Source organism: Pinus tabuliformis, chromosome 2_2 (genome assembly GCF_031772625.1).
Source record: "Pinus tabuliformis cultivar Carrire ecotype Pingquan chromosome 2_2, CPIR1, whole genome shotgun sequence".
Lineage (NCBI taxonomy): Eukaryota > Viridiplantae > Streptophyta > Pinopsida > Pinales > Pinaceae > Pinus > Pinus tabuliformis.
In genome coordinates, this window is record NC_142300.1 from 1,291,207,183 (window position 1) to 1,291,225,310 (window position 18,128).

The following is an 18,128-nucleotide window of genomic DNA, read 5'->3' on the forward strand; positions in this document are numbered from 1 at the left end:
GTTTTTTGTGAGTAGGGATGTTCAATTCATTGAAGAGGAAGCTTGGGATGGAAGCATAGAGAAAACAGTGAACATTAAAAACTGTTTGTCTCATGATGAAGATGAAGAGGAGGTGGCTGAAATGAATCCCCAAACAGTAGCACCAACACAAGGACAGCAAGGAACACCATTGAGGATCAATGAGAGTGCTTCTCCAAGCACACCACAAGGAGGAAATTCAAGTGCATCTTCAAGCACTTGCACACCAAGTGAAAGAGGTAAGAAATTTAGAAATCTAAGTGAAATTTATGAAGAAGGAATGAATTCCTTATTTGCCTTGTATTGTCATGTTGATGATCCTATTCATTTCGAAGATGCAATCAAAGATAGGAAATGGATAGAAGCTATGGATGAGGAAATTAATGCCATAGAGAGAAACAAAACATGGGATTTGGTTGAGCTACCAAAAGGCAAAGAAGTTATTGGTGTGAAATGGGTCTACAAGACCAAGAGCAATGCTGAAGGCAAGATAGAAAGGCACAAGGCAAGGTTGGTTGTCAAGGGGTACAAACAGCAGTATGGGAGAGATTATGAGGAGACTTTCGCACCGGTTGCAAGAATGGAAACCGTGAGAGCAGTGTTGTCCATAGCAGCACAAAACAAATGGAAAGTCTACCAAATGGATGTGAAATCAGCATTCCTAAATGGAGTGTTAATGGAAGAGGTCTATGTGGAACAACCTGTCGGATATGAGAAGAAAGGTGAAGAGCACAAAGTGTGCAAATTGAAGAAAGCTCTTTATGGGCTGAAGCAAGTGCCAAGAGCATGGTACAGCAGGATAGATTCATATCTATTGGATAATGAATTTGACAAATGTGAAGGAGAGCCCACAGTCTACATCAAGGAAAAGGATGGTAAAATTTTAATTGTTGTCTTGTATGTAGATGATGTTATTTTCACAGGAAATGATATTTATCTTATTGAGAATTTTAAATCTGTCATGAAGGATGAATTTGAAATGACTGACATGGGTTTGTTGAGATACTTCTTAGGCATAGAAGTAGATCAAAATGAAAAAGGAATTTTTATATCTCAAGCAAGATATGTAAATCAAGTTTTGGACAGATTTAAGATGGAAGAATGCAAGGCAGCGATCACTCCCACAGTAATGGGATTAAAGCTCAGCAGAGAGGACAACAGCAGGGATTTTGATCCTAGCTTGTATAAAAGCATTGTGGGAAGCCTTATGTATTTAACAACAACTAGACCTGATTTAATGTATGCTGTTAGTTTGATTTCCAGATTTATGGAGAGGCCAAAGGAAGCACATTGGCAGGCAGCAAAAATAATTCTGAGGTATGTCAAAGGTACCAAAAGGTTTGGAATTTTATATACTACTTCAGAATGTTCAAATTTAGTTGGATACACTGATAGTGATTGGGCTGGAAGTGTAGATGATCGGAAAAGCACTTCCGGTTATGTTTTTCATATGGGTTCAGGAGCCATTTCATGGGCTTCCAAGAAACAGCCAATTGTGGCATTGTCTACAGCAGAAGCAGAGTACGTGGCAGCTACAGCAGCAGCATGTCAAGCAGTCTGGATGGGAAGGATGTTAAGGAGCTTAGGCCAAGAGCAGGTAAAAGGAACTGTGATTTATTGTGACAACAGTTCTGCTATTGCATTATCCAAAAATTATGTGTTTCATAAGAGAACGAAACACATAGACACAAGGTTTCATTATATCAGAGAGTTGGTAAATAATGGAGAAATTGTCTTAGTACATTGCAAAACTCAGGAGCAGGTTGCAGACATTCTAACCAAGCCTTTGGGACAGAAAAGTTTTGAATTTTTGAGGAAATGTCTGGGTATGACTGATAACCCAGCAGTTGAAACTAAAGGGGAGTGTTGAAATATTATTTTCAACTGCAGGGCCTGTCCTTTGCCATACTCCTGTACTGATGAATCAACAACCATACCTCTACATTGATGAAACTGCCATTAAACAGCCGCAGCTCCAGTCTTTTCCTGAATCAGTCATTACACAGCAATTTATTACGGAATGGTGGTCACTCACGGAATGATGGTAATTTATTGCTGTAGTTGGTAAATGTAGGTAGGATTTTAATTTTACTTTATTTTAATTCACAGGTATAGTTTTGCTTTTACGGCAAGTAAAAAGATGTGAAGTTCAGTTTTTGAAAAATCTGAAAAATGTAATGCAGACACAGTAGTGTGCGTAAGTTTTTTTTGAGGAACAGAGACAAAGCTCTCTTTGTAATGCACAGCAGTGCAGAAGTTTTTTTTATGTGTGCAGCAGCATGAATGTATGAAAGTATTTTACTCACAGCAGTGTAAAATGTTACAGCAGCGTGTTACAGCAGCGTTCTGAGCTGAAACAGAGTGTTACAGCAACATGTTTTGTAAATGCACAGGAGTGCAGTCACAGCAATGCAAAGTGCAGACACAGCAGTCAAAAAGAGCGTGTTGATTTTTCAGAGGAGACATAATATTTTGTTTTCTGCAAAATACAGCAGTGCAGACTCAGTAATGTATTTTCTGTTTACATCATGAAATTTTTAAGTCTTGAACTGTCTCTAAAAGTAGCCTTGTTGAATCCCTCTGTCAAGAGGAAAGTTTTTTTTTAAAGAACAATCTTTTATGAAATTCCTGTAACAGTTAGTTTACTTTTAATAAACGCAAGTTAATCTTTTCCTGTTGCTGTTACACCGTAACCAAAAAAATACCCGACGTAAAAAATTTACGTTGCTGAAACACCACGATCAGCGTTGCTGAAACACCAGTTACAGCAACTAAAAAAAACTGTGTTGCTGAAACACCATTTCCAGCAAGCGATTTTCTGGGTTTTCTGTGTTAAAACAGAGTATAAAAACAGAGCATTTTTTTTTGTCTGTCTATTATGGAATTTTCACAAATTTTCAACATTGGAAGCGCAAGAAACGTAACTGCCCATCCCGAATTGTGCTGTGCTGCTTTGTATGAACAATCACCGGCATTACAATCAACGAACAATCTTCTCCCCTCCCCTCGCCTATTTAATGTTTTTTTCGACTATCAAAATAACACAAATTAGATTTTAGCACTTCAGTTAAATTCTTCCTCACTCACAGTCATTAACTTAATTAAATATATTTAATGTATTTTGTCCATAGTTTGTAATGAGTAAACTGTCATTTTTAAATGTAAATGTATTTGTTATTAACAAATACTTTTGACTCTTAGATAATTCACGTATTTCTTTAAATGTATTTGTTATTAACAAATACTTTTGACTCTTAGATAACTCACGTGTTTCTTTAATCTTGATTTTACTAGCAACAAATTTTATCTGTCATCATTATTTTGACTATATATTAAATAAAAATAAAAAATGGTTTTATTAAAAATATCTTAATCTTAATTCTATATCCAAAATTAAAAATATTTTTTGAACAAATTCTATTTATGGAAATATACATGAAAATTCCAATTTTTTATGAAATCTTTAACTTCAATTCTTTGAACAACTATGATGAATTAGTTTACAGTTATGGATAACAACCAATAGTATTTATCTCTATTATTAATGGAGCTTTGAATGATAACTATTCCCCCTATTTTTAAAAATATACTATTGCAACTTTGGAAAAGCTTAAAACAAACTATATCAAACTATGTGTCGAAAATGAATTTGACAACCACCAATAAACTATCTATTTTTTATCTATTAAGATAATAATTAATAATTATTACCCTTAATACTAATACATAATTAATTTATGATAAGTACTCTCACTATTTCAAAAAAAATTTATCTACTTTTAAAACTTTACATAAACTTATGAAATAATGATGAATTTAGATAAAATTGTGGAGAGTAGAAATTATTGCACAAAAAAACTATTCTACATTTATTATTATCATCACAATAGTACATATTTATATGAGTTGGAAAAATCTCTTAAATCAAACTAACTAACCCTCTCTTACATAAAACAAATAAACAATTCACATAGAGATTACAATAACCAATACATATGATGACTGATATCAAATATTAAGCACAAGAAAGGTAGGATTTAATATCTCCAACACCCTCCCTCATTTATGACTACTTGTCTTGATCTTTGTCTCGTAAAGTATTCGTCAACATATTCAATCATTTTGAAATCTTTTAGAATGAACTCCATCTAGTTGTCTCATAGCCCTCATAAAGGTGTAGCTCTCCCAAGTTGAACTCTTGAGGTTTCAAATTCCCCCTTCTAGAACTCCCAAATCACAAATCTCTTGAAGTAAATTTAAAAAAAAAAAAAAAAACTGTAAATTTGGGTGAAATAAAAATTTACCCATATCTATTTGGGAGCAGATATGTGTGTGTGTGTGTGTGTGTGTGTGAGAGAGAGAGAGAGAGAGAGAGAGAGAGAGAGAGAGAGAGAGAGAAGTGTATGTGTAGGAGAAAGTGCACATTTAAAAATAGACATGTCATAAAATATTTACTTGATGGGTTTGAGTGCCCTTCAAATTTATATTTACTTGACGGGTAGGAGTGCCCATCAAATGGTAATTCAATGGAATTGTTAGGGATGAAGACCATCATAACAACATTCATTGGGAAAAGAGGGACCCAAAGATCCTAATTCAGGTCTATGTATGGTGACATCGATATAGCTCATAACCTCCTTTATGTTGAAGTTGTTAAATACATTCTAACTCTTCATCAATGGTAATAAAGTCTAACAATTCTCTCACCATATTAAGAGGGAATGCAAATGAATAAAATGTCTCTCTCTAGACTATTGTTTGGGCCCTGCTTACCTACCTTGCAAATCATGTGAAGCTCTCTCCACTGTAAGTACTCCTTAAAGACTCTATCAACCGTGGGGTATATATCATATATTAGCAGGAGGTTGACAACACCAATGAGGAGACCATAGTCATTAAGTCAAAATGATGTAAGTTTCTAGCCAATTTATATTTATATATTTTTCCCCTTACAAAAAGTTTTTAAGAAGTTAAACTTGCAAAATCTAGAGTAAAAGCCCTGCAATATTTCTAGCTTACACTATTTTGAAAATGTTATGATTCTCATTCTTTATACTTATAGCTCTATAAGGAAATGGAATTTATCAACACTACATAACAATGTCACAACTATTTTGCCTATTAATACAAATACTCCTCTATAGATATATAAATAAATAGATAGATAGCCCCAAGGTTTAGCTCATGTTGTTTGTCTTGCCATGTCAAAGTTGTCATTATCAAAGCTCAAATCTACCTGAGTCCCTAAAGGCGAGTACATGTTATAGGATGATGATATTTACCCTATGCAATATTCACATAATGTGATAAAGTGCATAAAGGGTTTCCCTTAATAAGTTTTTAAAGTTTGGCAAGCCTAGAGAAGGGTTTTGTGTTGTTAACTCATAATTGTGGGTTTTTGGGTGAGCCATAACCTTGACGAATTAAGGTCTAAGGATAAAATTACCTTGTAATACTTCTGGGCCAATTGCGATGCAACCAGTGTATGGCGTAGAAAATGGACTTCAAGATAGTTCTTCTTTGGGTATGCCAAGGTATGGTAGAAATCCCAGTGGCTTCAATTTGTAAAATATCACTATCCAATTAGCTGTTGTAAAGGCACCCTCCAAGTACTCAAGTTTCACATTTTTGTTTCCTATTTGAACCCCCTAGCTCGATCCCACCTAGTAGCCCTATCATACTCAGTACCAAGCTCCGAAAATATATAGTAGCATAATTTATACATAAGACAATATAACATTTTAGGAGCTACCCCTTTGTCAACACAATACTCTCCATTAACAAGATAATCAAAATAATGACAATGTGTGTATTGTTCCATGCATTGTTGTCAATAATAATAGTTTTGTTTCCCATCATTGCAATTTAATATATATAGTCCCATCATGACTTTACCTTGACATCAAGAGGTGTATTTTGTTATATCGAAAAGTATGCTTCACTATTTCCATCAAAGATAACCCTTTCACCATGGGTACCCTAACAACAAGAATAATAGAGGGAGATGAATATGCCTTTGATTTCACCTAAGTGCAATGGGTGACATATCTCATAAGTAAGTAAGGTACACCTAAGAATATGGTTCTTGTACCCTTTCTCTAGAATGACAATCCTTGATTTGTAGAAACCTTTGCAGATGGCTTTAAATTACTTGAGCCTTTATGGGTAGTCGCAGATGCAAAATTAGGCTTACTATGAACCAGACTGGCCGTATTTTTCCACAGTTTTTCACAGGTGAAGATATTACTACAGCACTTATTAGACACATGACTAGAGCTACGACAAGGATTATATGAACCATAAATCAATATAAACTAGTAAGACCATATAGCACAACAAAAATATTGTCATCTGTAAATCTTTTGAAAAAAAAGTAGAGCCTTGTTGGGAAGAAGAAAAGAAAGATGTGAAACTCAACCATAAATGATGATCAAACTATTGGTTAATGCTCTGAAATAGAGGCAATGAATGGTATATAATATTTTACATATGTTGGATCGAGAAGGGATTAGAAAAACCCAATGCAAGGAGATATATGATGTCATGCCAAGTCCAAGTGTTAAGTGCCCTACTCTTATTGCGCTAGTCACAATTATCTTCAAAAAGGCTTGAAAGAGTTTTGGGTCATCTAGGTTATGTTTAACCCGGTCTACAAAGCAAAATACTTGCAACAAGAAGAAGAATCCCATGGCAACCATGTGTTCTCCATTCTACACATGCTCATTAAACCATACAAATCAGATCTTTATAACACCAAGCATTTCTGGAATATACATGCAATTGTATGTGGTGCATAATAGAAATGAATATCTCCTAGTCACTAGAAGAGCCACAACATAGATTGGAATTAATTAATGATTGGAATATAACCTCCTCAGATAGATCATATAAAATTAAGTGAAAGTCGAGGTGACCGACTAGGCCAGGGATCTAGTTTTGACAACCTTCACAAACAAGTAGAAAGTTAAAAGTAGGGAAAATATCGCCACCCCTTCATTAGCATACATCCAAAAAAATACTAAGAAATATATGAGGGAATAATGGAAATCAAGGATGTTGCCGCAAGTTTGGTGCCAGAATCCCAAATCTCCTTACCAAAAAAATAACCAACCAGAGTGGTATTCGACAAAAAAATGGTGCCATCAACACACAAACTTATGTTCATTGCAAGGCAAAGAAATATGAGAGTCCAATAAAGAAGAGGCAATGACTAGAAGACCAGGGTAAAGGGTTCCTCAAATGATTATGCCCAAGGGATACCAGCTATCGTGTTAGGGTCCCACCCTAACCCCCTTATTTATGTAATGGGATCACGTCATAGTCAAGAGTCAATAAAGCCCATATTAATAATTGTAAGTGGTTAATCCGCAATTAATGACGGAACCACAGTTAGTTGTAAATGGGCCGTAGTATTAAATAGATGGTATTAATAAAACCCACGGTATTGGCTCGTGGTATTGCATGTATGAGTCATATATAAAGGATAGAGACTCCCTACGAGGAGCATCATGTCTTATTTTGTAATCAAGCTCTGCTCTATTGGAGGTTTCCCCCTCGAAGAGGTAAGTGAACATTACTCTCTGAATAATAAAATCATTGATATTCTGGGTTCTAGGTATCTTTTCTTCGCATATTCTATATTTGGGTATCATTTTGCAGGTTAAGAGCATAACAAGTGGTATCAGAGCACTTTCCAGGGCCGGTGGGATCTCCATTTCTTATCATTTTTATTTTTTTTGGCTAGAGACGTGTTCCGGTGTCTTTAAACCACGGGATCTGTCGTTGGCGCATAAACCTGCGGATTTGGGGAGGCATGTACGTAGGAAATACAAGAGGTGGTCACGTCTGTTGGACTCCCTTGTAACCCCTATGGGTACCCCTTCGAGTAGTAGCGCATTAGACAGAACCGCGCACCGACTGTCTTCCACGTACCCTCTGGGTATATCGGAAGCCCCCTAGGCTCTGTTATAAAACCAGCTCAAGAAAAGATAGAAAAGAAAGATCAACGCCTTAGAATTCAGCCTCTTCGAGGGGGCAACCTCCTTTACATTACATAAATGAACAATTCTTGGATGATACAAATGACAAAACCTCCTTTCTATATATAGGAGTCTAAGGAGTCACAATATAATCCAGCCGACGTAACAATAATAATATAAAGCCACAAAAATAACAATAGAGGGATTCTATGGGGCACAGAAATAACAATATGGGGGTAATAGGGGCACAACAATATAAATAAGGGGTATAACTACAATAGTAATGGGGTAATCACTAGTATTATAGGGACCCAACATGCCCCTCTCCTTCAAAAAAGTGTTGTCCTCAACGCTTGAGTAGTTCTGGATACTTCTGCATAAAATTCTCATCCTCCCATGTGGAATCTTCAGCGGATAAGTTCTTCCACTTGATAAGATACTCTGAAATTGATCGATTTCGTAGCTGTCGAGTTCTTGTTTCTGTGACTGCTTCCGGTTCCAATATAATTTTTCCTTCCTCGTCAAGTTCTGGCAATATTGTTTGAACTGGGAGCTTGTCGCCTATAACCTTCTTTAAACATGAAACATGGAAAACTGGGTGCAATCGAGAAGCTGCAGGAAGCTCCAATTTGTATGCCATAGTACCAATCTTTTCCAACACCTTGTACGGACCATAATACTTTGGTGATAATTTATTATCCTTCTTAGCTTGCTTTAGGGACATTTGCTTATATGGTTGTAGCCGTAGGAATACCCAATCACCTACATCAAAACTTCTTTCACTGCGATGTTGATCTGCCTGTTGTTTCATTCTATTTTGTGCCAACACGAGGTTATCCTTTAAGAGTTGGAGGACTTGTTGTTGATGTTCGATGTGATGTTCCACTGCCTGAACCTTAGAATTTTCTCTTAAATATGATGTGATTGATGGTGGTTGGTACCCATAAAGTGCCATAAATGGGGTCATTTTTGTTGCTGTATGGAAGTGTTATACCACCATTCAGCCAGAGGCAACCATTTGACCCATTGTGTCTGTTTATCAGATACAAAGCAACGAAGATATCCTTCCAAACATTTGTTTACTATCTCAGTTTGCCCATCAGATTGAGGATGATAAGATGAGCTATGAGCTAACTGAGTACCAAGACAAGAAAATAATTCTGTCCAAAAATTTCCAGTGAAAATGGGATCTCTGTCACTTACAATAATCTTTGGGTTTCCATGTAGCTTTTGAACTGTTTCCATAAATGCAGTAGAAACTGTACTGGCTTTAAATGGATGTGATAATGCACAAAAGTGTGCATACTTGGTAAGTCTGTCAACTACCACCATGATGACACTCTTTCCCTCAGACTTGGGTAAACCTGTGATAAAATCCATTGAAACCTCCTCCCAACGTTGGCTTGGAATGGATAAAGGTTGTAATAGACCCGGTGTCTTAATTGTTTCAACTTTATTTTGTTGGCAAACCAAACATTCCGCCACAAACTTTTGAATATCTGATTTAAGGCCATCCCAAAAAAATTCCTTCTTAACCCTGTGGTAAGTTTTTAAAAATCCTGAGTGCCCTCCTAAGGGAGAAGTGTGCAATTCCATAAGAATCTTTTGTTTTAGCTGGGAATTCTTACAGAGGTATAAGCGATCTTTGTACCATAACGAATCATTTTTCCAGCTAAATGTATCAGAAGTACTGGAATCTTGTTGTAGCTTTCGAATAAGTGCCCACACTTCTTCGTCATTCTTCCATTCCTCCTTTGCTTCGTTTATCCAATCTGGTTGGATAATAGAAATGGCACACAACAATGCTTCCACATCCTCATCCTTTCTTGAGAGTGCATCTGCCACCACATTTTGCTTCCCTTTTTTGTAGATGATTTCAAAGTCATAACCCAACATCTTTGTGACCCACTTTTGTTGCTCTTCAGAGGATAATCTTTGTTCTAAAAAGTATTTAAGGCTATCATGATCCGTTTTTACCTTGAAGTGTCTTCCCATTAGGTAGGGTCGCCATTTCTTAAGTGCATGGAGTATTGCCAACATTTCCTTCTCATAAATAGCTTTGCTTAAAAACTTTCCCTTGATTGGACGACTTTCAAAAGCAATGGGTCTTTCATCTTGCATTAGAACAGCACCAATTCCATTTCCTGAAGCATCACATTCCACAATAAAGGTTTTTGTGAAGTCCGGTGTAGCTAAGACCGGTGCTTGGCACATTGCCTCTTTAAGATGTTTAAAGGCCTTTGTTGCTTCCGGAGTCCATGAAAATGAATCTTTCTTCAATAATGTTGTTAGAGGTGCTGCTATTCTCCCATAATTCTTAACAAACTTGCGATAATACCCTGTCAACCCAAGAAATCCTCGCAGATGCTTTATGGATGTGGGGATTTTCCATTCCTTAATGGCTTTAATTTTGCTAGGGTCTACCTTAACTCCTTCATGAGATACAATATGACCCAAATATTCCACCTCCTGGACTCCAAAGAAACATTTGGATCTTTTTGCATATAATTGTTTCTCCTCCAATAGTTGTAGCACCTTGTCAACATGTTCAACATGATCCTTCCAAGACTTGCTGTAGATTAGTATATCATCAAAAAATACTAACACAAATTTTCTAAGGAATGGTTTGAAAATTGAATTCATCAAACCTTGAAATGTTGAAGGTGCATTGGTAAGGCCAAAAGGCATGACCAAAAATTCATAATGACCCTCATGAGTTCTAAATGCCGTTTTCGGAATGTCTTCAATCTTCATTCTGATTTGATGATATCCCGAACGAAGATCCAACTTGGTGAAGTAAATTGATCCATGCAATTCATCCAGTAATTCATCAATGACAGGAATGGGGAACTTATCTTTAATAGTGAGCTTGTTGAGCTCCCTATAATCTGGACACATGCGCCATGATCCATCCTTCTTGTGCACCAATACTACTGGAGCTGAGAAAGAACTTTGACTCGGTTGAATTATACCAGCCTCTAGCATTTCTGCAACCATACGTTCAATTTCACTTTTTTGGACATATGGATATCTGTACGGCCTGATGTTTGGAGGAACACTTCCTGGAATCAGATGAATAGCATGATCATGATCACGCATAGGTGGGAGACCTTTGGGAGTCTCAAATACCTTGGAATGATTGTCCAGGACTTTTTGGAGATCTGGAGAAATAGATGATTCCAATGTGGAAACATCTAGCGAACATAATTGTGCAATTACACCTCTTTGCTCCTTTTTTAGAAGCTTTGTCATGCCATTAGAGCTGATTATCTTTCCTGGTTTCCCTGCAATACCCCTTAATTCAACTTCCTTTCCTTCCACAGAAAATTTCATGAAAAGTTCTTGAAAATTAAAAGCTATTGTACCCAAGGATTGTAGCCATTGGACTCCTAGTACAACATCAGCACCTCCCATTGGAATGGAAAGCATTGGGCTAGTCAATACATATTCTCCCATGGATAGCTTGATATTATGGCACTTTCCAGAACAATTTATTGTTCCTCCATTTGCAATCATCACTTGACACTCTGGTGCTGGATATAGGAAGCAATTCAATTCTTTTGCTACCCTACAATGAATAAAATTGTGGGTGCTTCCTGAATCAATCAACACTATTACCTTTTTCTTCTTGATTTGTCCTTCTATCTTGATGGTTTGAGGAGTGGTAATTCCCGCCAATGCATTACAAGATATGGTCGGATTTATTTTTCTTCATCTAGGCTTTGTTCCTGGAATATATCCTTTTGACCTTTCTTGCTCCTTTTCTTCTTCCTCTTCACAATCTATGTAGAATAATTTCTTCTCAGCACACTTATGACCTTTTGTGTATTTGCTATCACAATTGTAACAAAGCCCTTTTGCTCTTTTTTTTCCAATTGTTGTGGTGTCAACCTTGTAGGTTGTGGAAGACTATGGGCAACAACACTTCCGTCTTTATAGTTGTGAATGGTATGCTTCCTAGTTGCCATAATTTTGCTTTCCATTTTTCTTGCTAACCTGAATGCCTTCTCTAATGAATCAGGTTCCCAAAGGCGCACATCATGTTGGATATTATCCTTTAAAGACCCTATGAACACATCAATCCTATGCTCCTCTGGAATATCTTTTACCCTTATGTTCAATTTTTGGAACTCCTCAATGTGCTCCATTATTGAACCCTTTTGTTTGAGACTTATCAATTGGCTAAAAAAAGTGTTGCTTTTTGTATCCTCATAATGTGCTATCAATTCTTCCGTAAAAATTGCCCAAGTGATAAATTTTTTACGAGAACAAAGCCATTGATACCATACAAACTGATTTGGTTCCAAATATAAAGTTGCCATACGTACCTTTTGTGTGTTTTGCACATTATTGAGATCGAAGAATTGCTCCATCTGTAATATCCATGTGGCGGGATCCTTGCCATCAAACTTCCTCATATCGATTTTTGGAACATGGTGAGTCTTTGATCCAACATTAGAGTCTATGGAATCATGATTAACATTTCTTTTGTTCTCATCATGAGTTTCCTTTAGTACTCTTTCACCCTTAGTGACCATTTCTTGTAGCAACTTATTCATATTTATCTTCAATTCTTCCATCTTATCATCCATGCCATCAATTTTAGCGTCCATGCCATTCACCTTAGCTTCCATACCCTTTATCTTAGATTCCACGCCATTTATCTTAGCATCTGTTAGCTTTTGTGAGCGTGACATTTGTTGCACTTGTTCTTGTAATTTTGATATATCATGTAGCATTTCTTCCTCTTCTTCATGAGTCATGCTAGAGCTTTCAGGTTCCTTACTAGGTGTTTGCATTTTCTTTCCTCGGGGCATCAGTTACCGATAATAATGCTTTACTATGCCCTTTGAATTCCTTCAAACCAAGCTTATGCAAAAATTAAAAAAAAAAAAACTACACACCTTTTTTTACTTTGTAGAAGCCTGATATTGAATCTGATGTATCTCTGTAATTTTGAATCATCCAGTTCTGAAATTATGACCTGTAGTAGCCTTCTATGTCCTCTTTCCAATGCCACTAGTCTGATCCAAATTGGATTCTCCAAGAAAGAGTTATGCACAATCTCCCGCAGTGACCTGATTATAGACTAGTTCAGTAGAGCGAACTTGTATGAAGTGCCACGTGTCACTGTTTCAACCTTTGACTCTGAAAGATATATAAAAGCAAACTACAGTCCGTCCTCTTTCTGAACTTCTTACGAAATTTCAATCCGATGCTCAGAAAGAAAGTTATGACGATTTTCCCCAGGTCACCTGTTTTGAGTGTAATTCAGGAGTCTGCAAAAAGACCAACGTCCTCAGATCATATCTCCAAAAATATCGCGCAAAAAGCTCTGAAATTTGGAACCAAGGTTCAGCACGCTTTCTTCTCAAATGGGTTTTTTTTACGACTTCTGAAACGTCACAGAAAAAAAGTTATAGCGAAAATGCCACGATGACCTGTTTGGAGCAGCGAAACCCTAGAATCCAAAGCTCTGATACCAAATGTTATAAAACCAGCTCAAGAAAAGATAGAAAAGAAAGATCAACGCCTTAGAATTCAGCCTCTTCGAGGGTGCAACCTCCTTTACATTACATAAATGAACAATTCTTGGATGATACAAATGACAAAACCTCCTTTCTATATATAGGAGTCTAAGGAGTCACAATATAATCCAGCCGACGTAACAATAATAATATAAAGCCACAAAAATAACAATAGAGGGATTCTATGGGGCACAGAAATAACAATATGGGGGTAATAGGGGCACAACAATATAAATAAGGGGTATAACTACAATAGTAATGGGGTAATCACTAGTATTATAGGGACCCAACAGGCTCCCTTGAAACCTCACCATAGATAAACCGTCGGCCATCTCACGACTACAGTACACCGAGAACAACACTCGGAGAGATTACTCGCCCGTACGATAGGGTAGTTAGGTTGTACGGCTAAGCGTATGGTCGATCCTCCTTAGTTAGAGCCCTGAAACATTGGGCCGAGTACTACTGCTAGACCCTTATGTATATTGCGATCTGTAGCACCTGACACTCCTCAAGACCATAGTTCCCTTTTCTATCGGGGGATCACACTTCATCTCTTCCAGATCCGCTTGTGCAAAGGGGTGCAACAGTAGCAAACATCAGTCCCGCAGTCTCGAGTTCGTAGATCAACCATTCCGATCTATTAGATCCATCAGATCCATAGAACCAGTTTGTTCCTTCGCCCAGAGCTATCAGATCCGCCATTCAGATCTCTCAGATCCACCAGATCGGAGTCATTGTGAAGGGTTCTATACCGGGGTACAATTTTCGCAGGACTTTTGGCCGCATTGACATTCTGAGGATTTGGTCACTGCAGTATTGATTAGGATGGAGTAAAACTCTGTTAGGAGTTTTCAGAAGAAAAAAAAAAAAACTGAGATCTTTTGGGGCGCTTATTAGTGATCTAGCCCATCAGAATCAGGATGACGAGCTAAGCATGGTGGTACCATTCGCTTCTTAGTGAAATTTTTTTTAGGCGGTCCCAATTTTCAAAAAATCCGGTTGGTGTATGGTCGAAACTAGAGCTCAAGCGATGGCCAATGAAAGGATGGACAAACTTGAAGAATCATTGCAAAACCTCCACATTCAGCTTACCGTACTATGTAGCATGGTCGAGAAAATAGGCCCGAAGGGCAAGGAGCAAGCCCACGAGGAGGTGTATAATGGAAATGAACACAATGAGGGTAAGTCTAGCCACTCTCCTCACGTCTGGCACACCCACCCACAACCCAGTCAGCGACCTCCCAAGTTGGGTATGCATAAATTTGACGGTTCTCACCCGTCGGCATGGATAGCACAAATGGAGCAGTATTTCAAACTGAATCGCATCTTCGATGATGAGACTTAGCTTATGTTGGGGAGCATGTACTTGGACAATGAAAGGTGGCAATGGTGGGAATGGCATCAACGTTGCACTGGACCTTTTAAGACTTGGACCAAATTCACCAAAGCTCTTCAAGACCGCTTTGACCAGGAACCATATTTTTTGGGTCGTCTTACTAAGCTGCGACAGAATGGTACAGTGGATGAATATATTACAGCTTTTGAAGCCTTAGCCTTCCGCACTTGGGGTCTCTCAGATGTGTTCTACACGGAATGTTTATCAGCGGTCTTAAAGAAGCTATCAAAGCCCAAGTCCTACTGCACCACCCTCCCACATGGACGGAGGCATGCAAGGTAGCTCGTAACGTGGAACGTGCATTAACAGCCCAATACAGTCGCCCAAATTTCTCCGCTAAAGGTCGCCCCCCACAGGCTCACAACACAACTCAAACACTTAAGGTCCAAAAGGTGTCACCTCGGAATGGCCGAAAGAAGAAAGCAAGGCCTATGTTACTACTGTGATGAAAAATACTCCCCAGGTCATAAATGCAAGGAGCCCAAATTTTTTCAAATTTATGTCACTGACTACAGATCAACAGAGGAAGATCCACCACTGGAGGAACATGAGCCGCTAGAAGAAGACAATCAAAAGGACAATGTCTCTGATGAACCAGTTATTTCGTTGCATGCTTTGGCAGGGATTTCTTCCCCTCAAACTCTCAAAATCAGAGGTTTTATTAAACATCAGCCAGTAGTAGTCTTGATCGATAGTGGAAGTACACATAATTTCATCCATCAAAAAGTCGCAGAAGCAGTGCATTGTTTTGTACGAGCAGTTTCTAACTTCCAAGTTCAAATTGCGGATGGAGGCACAATGAAATGTGAAGGCCACTGTGAAAATGTCAAACTTCAAATGGGGGATTATCAGTTGAAAACTCACATGTTTGCCATACACATGGGGGGTTGCGACATTGTCCTTGGCGCTGAATGGCTCCGCACCCTTGGGCCAATCACAATGGATTTCCAGGATTTATATATGAGTTTTAAGCAGAACAACTACACACATACCCTCCATGGACTCCAGGTGGGAGCCCCCTCTATCATCAGCTCGCATAGGATGGAAAAATTGTTAAAAAAGGGCAATCATGGAGTTGTAGCTCAATTTAATGCCATCTAGGCAGTCGAAACCAAGCCTCTGCCAATTCATCCTGAGATGCAATAGATTTTAAATAACCATCTGCCGGTCTTTGACAAGCCTCATGAGCTTCCACCCTCGCGAGGGGAACATGATCATAGCATCACCTTGGTTCTAGGGGCCCAACCCCCAAATGTGTGCCCCTATAGATATCCGTTCACCCAAAAGAATGAAATAGAAAAAATCATCAAGGAACTTTTGGAAGCAGGTGTCATTCGTCCTAGCATTAGTCCTTATTCATCCCCAGTGGTCATGGTGCTCAAGAAAGATGGGGAGTGCATAACATATCGAAATGGAGCCAATTCTAGATTTCATAGAAACCTTTTTACATCAAGTACAAAGTGGTTATATAGTTGAAATACAAATTGGACTCATGGATCATTCTTTCATATTGAAGCACACTGAAAAATCTCATTATAAATGTGAGGACATATACCAAACAAAGAATCCCCATCTGCAATAGTAGCTCCTATTGTTTGGTTTTGAGCCTAAAATTCCTCACGAAGAGTTATAGGGTTTCAATCTTTAGGCTTAGAGGTGTCATTATAGAGTTCAATTCTATTTTCAATTTCCTAGTCATTACATTAATATATTAATCACAACTATTCCCGAGTTTTCTAGGGGTTCTACTCAATGAATCTCGTGTGCATGGTTTTATATGTGAAACTATGGTTCTGTAATTGTGGAAGCAAGCCATGAGGCAAGAAGCATCAACTGAGGGTATTCTCAACAAAGGGTATCCAAAAAGTTGTAGATGGGACAATTTATGGAATGAAGCTAACGGTTCCACCCTAGAAACCATTATAAAACCCCAATTTTGATAGAGTTATGACTTGCTCTAAAACCACTCATCTAGAGCTTGGGGGTTTAAGTTTTGGGAGGCTAGAAACCCTTATCAAACCTAATTTCCACATAGGTGTAACTTTCTCTGAAACCACTCATCCAGATCTCAGGGTATAAGTTTTGGGAGGCTTGAATGATGAGAGAGAGGAGAGATCACAAAACATTTCTTGAAATTATTCTAAAAAAAATGATAGAAAAATACACACATTGAATTCATCACAACCTATGAAAAAATATAACTTTTTATTAACTGAGAAAAATTGCTACAACTACATCATGGTCGACAAATCCATCTTTTTGAAAGGTGAGGCCCATTATTTATTGTATTTTTGGTGTCTTTTTGAGCTACATCATTCAATATCATCGGTGGATATCACTTTCCATTCGGATCAACCATAATATGAAATATTAAAATGACCTATTTACTATATGAAATAGAAGAAATTTGATAGTGCTAAAAAGAGAGCAAATTGTCATGAGATTCACGTTGAAATTGGATGGAAGACTAGGCATACAAAATATAAACAAAGAAGAATGAATGAAACAATCTTTAAGAAGATATTCAATCTTAGCTCCAGTTCACTTAATAAAATAATGTTTCTTTTTTTAATAGATATTGGAGGTTTTTGTAAGATCTAACTACTAATTATTCATTCAAGAGGAAGTGGTTGAAGGATTATCTCCAATATTATCCAACAATTAAAAAATGCCTAATGATTTGATATCATTACTTAGCATGGTATTATTATATAGTTAAGCCATAAATCTATGACAATCTCTTAAGACCTACACCATTGAAAGAAACACACATTGACACAACTAGACATCCTTCGAATGCTTTGCATTTGAAAACAATGCTTGGACCAATGAGACTCCTTCAAGCTATTCCCTATTCCAACAAAAGGTATAGCCTTCTAGGTGTGACAAAAGTTTCCTAGCATCATTGGAGGTTGTTAGCATTTGAAATGGCTTTTAAACCTTGTAAAGTTATGATGATGAACTTCCAAATCATAGATACAATCCACACATGCATGTCTCTACTATTTGTGACAATAATAAGGGGATCTAGAAGATGATTTTCACCCCTCATAGACACCTTGATGAAAATAGTAGGAGGGAATCACCCCTACACCCTTCCCCATTAATAATTGGGATCCAAACATAACTAAAAGAAAGACCCTTGAATTAGGAAGATAATCAGGCTCCACAACCAACAATCTTCCATTTGGAGACTAATTACAA

At 37.5% G+C, this 18,128-nt stretch overlaps 1 pseudogene; it reads right to left on the bottom strand.

Annotated features, from left to right (window-relative positions):
* LOC149198214 (dolichyl-diphosphooligosaccharide--protein glycosyltransferase subunit STT3B-like) overlaps window positions 1-18,128 on the bottom strand; it is a 46,198-nt pseudogene that overhangs the window by 4,109 nt on the left and 23,961 nt on the right.